At 25.5% G+C, this 4,976-nt stretch overlaps 1 long non-coding RNA gene across 1 annotated transcript; it reads right to left on the bottom strand.

The window, feature by feature from the left end:
- Nucleotides 1–990: 990 nt before the first annotated feature.
- Nucleotides 991–4,505, bottom strand: LOC126903832 (uncharacterized). Its single transcript, XR_007703618.1, has 3 exons — nt 1,653–4,505; nt 1,360–1,436; nt 991–1,256 (listed from the first exon to the last, which is right to left on the bottom strand). It is a non-coding gene; the product is annotated as an uncharacterized LOC126903832 (long non-coding RNA).
- Between the last annotated feature and the right edge of the window lie 471 nt (nt 4,506–4,976).

Below are 4,976 nucleotides of genomic sequence, written 5' to 3'. Positions count from 1 at the left end.
AAAGCTAAAAGTTGACTCTCAATATTTTTTCTAAGAAAATTACTATGGGTAACATTAAATCTGAGAGATAATTAATCAATTTTATAAACAGTATATTTATAAAAAAATTCATATTATATTATTAGATATGTATCAGATTTTGTATAATGTCACAAAAACTAATCACTAAAACTAATAATTTAGCAATATCAAAACTTTTTTATTGAAATATTACTAAAATGAAAAAATTTAGTGACCTCATTAAATTTATTACCTCATCTAATAACTACATATTTTCCAAATGTTTTTAAAAACTAAAAATAACACATTTTAATCATTATCATAAAAATTGATTTCTGATATTATTTTTGACCCTCTCAATAAAGTATTATTGTTTGTTAATCATTACTATTTGTACTAAAATAAAAATAATGTATATAAAAAAATTAGTAAATTTAACAATTTCAATTTTTTGAACAGTTCTCAAAGTATACATAATAAATAAACAGAAATTATTTAAATTTTAAGTAAATATCTTATTAAGGTTTCAAACAAATTTAACTAATGTAATTTTATATATATATATAATGTTATATTTTTTCAATGTACACATTTTTTTCTGGATAATGTTAAATTATTAAAAAGTAAAAATTATCTTAATAAATATCTTTATTGTTATTAATTTATCTAAATTATTTTTATATTATTCAGATATTTTTAAATAATATTTTAATAAATGTACTTACGACTGAGATAGGTTTGAAAGTTAAATAACAAAAAAAATGTATTATATCGAATTTTATTAAAACAAATTTCATCAACATTATAACTTAACGTACATTCCATTGAACAGTGATTACTTGCAAATATAATTAATGATTTATAATATAATTAATTAATCCGTATAAATGAGAAAAAAGAATATTAATCTTAACAAAAAAGAAGAAAATATCCTAGTATATTAAAAGTCATTAGTTTCCATGACACTGTAACTTTGAATAATCAAGAATACTTGACTATTATAACATTAACAATTAGCCAGTAGTTATTGTATAAAAATATTTTTTACAAGTAAAATAGAATTGCTAACCTATAATCTAAGAGATAATTTATCAATTTTATAAAATATTTTCGAAAAAAAAAAAGTAAGCCATTACAGAAAATACAGTATATTTTATAAAAAAAAATCATATAATACTATATTACATATAATGATAATGTCAAAAAACTTAATCACCATGTTTTAGCAACGACCAAAATTTTTTATTCAAATATTACTGAAATGAAAAGATTTAAATGTACTTCATTGAATATATACATTATTTTCCAAATGTTTTTAATTAAAAAATAAAATAAATTTTTACACAATATAACCATTACCATTATAAAATTGATTTCAGACATTATTTTTGCCCTCTCAATAAAGCATTTTTGTTTAATAATCACTACTATTAGTACTAAAATGCAAAATAAATTATAGAACAAAAATTAGTGAGTTTAACAAATAAAATAAAATGGAACAATACATGATAAATAAACAGTTTTAATTACTTAAACTTAAAGTAAATATCTACTTAACGTACCAAAAAAAATTTTAACTGAAGTAATTTAATTTTACAAAAATAATGCATATTTATTGGGAAAATGTTTAATTATTAAAAAGTTAAAATTACCTTGATAAATTTCTGGTTTTTGGTCATTTTTGAAATTTTATACATTTCAAATTAATATTTTAATAAATATATTTATGACCAGCACTGTGGTATTTTTGAGAATTGTATTCGATTTTTAAAAGAAATTGCATCACCATATATGGTTTAAAATAATTTCCCATACCACAATGAGTACTTGCAAATACAATTAATGTTTAAAATAATACAAATACAAATGAAACTAATTTTATTAATATGATAAATACAAAGATAGAAACTTAGATTTACTAAGAAAATGTCTATGTGTATTTGCTTCCATGGTAATTTTAACTTTGAATTATCAAAAATATTTTACTATGATAACATTTATTAACATTAGCCATTAGGTATTATTTTATTGCAAAGGCAGTAATTATAGAACAAACGTTTACTGTTTCTATGTATTTCTTTATCGATGTTGCATACAGAGTAATAAAATAAGAAGGATAAACAAAATACTTTTTTTCTTGAGTTTAACTATTAGCTAAAATATCTCTTCTTTTCTAAAATTAATATTGAAAAGAATTAGGCATAATTTAGATTTGAACAAAACATATTCCGTCTCATATAGCCAAACGGAGGAATATCTTCCAGAAAAAGTACATTTAGATACATTTGTAGAATTATCGTCTCGAAGACACAGTGAAAAATTGTTGTATATTTTAATTTGTATATATTATATTATATTGTAAATATTATATTTAAAACTCAACATAAAATTGTAACGTAAATATAACTACATAAATTACAAAAATACATAAATTGATAACGTCATGTAATTACAATTTATCATTTTTCAACTTAAAAATTGTCTAGTTCTTTTTGTGTTTTGGTAATCCGGTGTAGGTGTTTTACATCAACTTTTGGTAGTCTTCAAGTGTACTTATTTGCATGAGTTAAAACACCGTACTTTGAAGTAAATATACATTTTATACATATTTTCTTATAACCTGGTGAATTAACGCTCGCTATTAATGTTATTTCAAAATCACATGAATCTGCCTCATCAATAATTACAGCTTATCAGCTTAGTCCTCAAGACTAAGTGGTATGAAGGACTCATTTAACCTTCTCGGATATTATCAAAACTGCCGTAGTCTTCGTACCAAACTTTAAATGTAATACCTCTTGTTTTGATTATATGTTCATTGTACTCACTGAAACTTGGCTTAATAGTAATTTTTTCTCCTCTGAACTAGGTTTAATTAATTGTAATATATATAGATTTGATAGATCACCTACTAAAAGCTCCTGCGAACGAGTTGGTGGGGTTCTTATAGCCATACGCAAAGACATTCCTTCTTTCCCTCTCTCCATCTCAGATTGTGGTATTGAACAATTATTCATCCATTTTAGTATTAATTCAAATAATTTTATAATTTGCGGTGTTTATTTCCCTCCTCACTCCCAAATTGAATTATACGTCTTGTATAAACTTCTAGACTCAGTCGAATTCATAGCCTAACAGTACCCATCCTACTCTTTAATTTTCTGTGGCGATTATAATCTTCCGTTCATTTCATGGGCAAATGACAATCATGGACTCTATTACTCTTCCACTTCCTTATCACAGCACTCAAGTGTACCTGAAACTTTTTCATTTCATGGTTTTTATCAAAACAATAATATTCCAAATGCGCATGGTAATATTCTTTATCTAATTTTTACTAATTCTAAATTTACATCTGTTGACCTTGATCTGCCGTTCCTCCTGATACCTTTCATCCGCCATTAGCTTATTCCCTCAACCGCCCATCAAAATCATTAACAAATAGTACTACTTTTTCATATTTTAATTTTAATAAATCTAATTTCCCTGGTATCATTCAGTACCTCAATTCTTTCAATTGGGAACTTACTTTTAAATCTCTGGATACGGATGACGCTATGGACACTTTCCTAGACGCCTTACATTCTTCTATCCTTACTTTTGTTCCCATAAAATTTGCTAATCATTCTACCTTTCCGTCTTGGTTCAATCCGGAACTCAAAAAACTAGTTTACTTAAAAAACTCAGCTAAAGCTCGATACAAACTAACCTAATCACTTATGGGCTATAAAAATTTCTCTCTTTTACGCGTTAGCTATAAACTTATATCTAAACGTTACTACCGTGACTACATTTCCCGTACAGAGTCATCTCTTTTAAGTAACCCTCGTTCTTTTTGGACTTTTGTACGCAAAACCCACTCATCTCGTATATCACCCACGCATGTAATGTTTAATAATGTTTCTAGTACCTCGCTTAAAGAAGTAGCTAATATTTTTTCTAATTATTTTTCCTCTATACATACCTCTTCTCTCAATTCTTTATCTTGTCCAGCACACCTTCCCCCCAATTTCTCCTTCTTACCCTCCAAAATAGTGTTCATTATTGACGATGTTAATAAATTCCTGTTCTTCCTTCGTAACAATAAAACTATCGGCCCTGATGGAATACAAAGCCACTTTTTATTTATCTTAAGAGATGTTATTCCCTGGCCACTATTCCTGTTATTTCAAAAATATTTTGATCCCGGTTTCTTCCCTTTCTCACTCAAGCTTGGCTCAATTTCCCCGATACTTAAAACCGGTGACCCGTCTCAAGTAACAAATTCCGTCCAATAACCACGCTTTCTCACATATCTAAATTATTTGAAATTTGTAATGATATACATAGTACATCATTAATGTCATAAATTATTTTTATACACAATAGATCATTAATGTCATAATAAATTATTTGTATACACAATAGATCATTAATGTCATAATAAAATATTTGTATACACAATAGATCATTAATGTCATAATAAACTATTTGTATAAACAATAGATCATTAATGTCATAATGTATTCAATCAATCAATCACACAAAATAAAATGAATACTAATAAAAATAAGATATATACATATGTACCTTTTAAATGTTTAAAAACATTAATGAAATTTCGTAGAAAAAGAGTATATATTAATTAGATAAAACAAACAGGAAATAATAAACAATATGTAATGGTAGCACATAAGATGAAGGGTAATAAACTATGTCTAAATTATTATATGAGATATGATTGTATTTTATAATATGTAAATCATTATTGATGAAAATGTAATAAATAACATGTAATAAATTACAATTAATAAAGAAATAACGGTGACGTCGGGGATTACTTCTTGCCTTTGAACTACGGTCAAATTTAATATAAAAAGCCAAAAATAAAGAGCATTCTAAGACAGATGCAATCAGATACTTACAGAGGCACTCACTACGCTCGACCATTCCACACTACGAAACATATGCAAGAAGTGATCCGCCGTCAACACAGT

This window comes from Daktulosphaira vitifoliae, unplaced genomic scaffold (genome assembly GCF_025091365.1).
Source record: "Daktulosphaira vitifoliae isolate Bord-2020 unplaced genomic scaffold, ASM2509136v1 Scaffold_4, whole genome shotgun sequence".
NCBI lineage: Eukaryota > Metazoa > Arthropoda > Insecta > Hemiptera > Phylloxeridae > Daktulosphaira > Daktulosphaira vitifoliae.
This window is presented reverse-complemented; position numbering and strand designations above follow the sequence as displayed.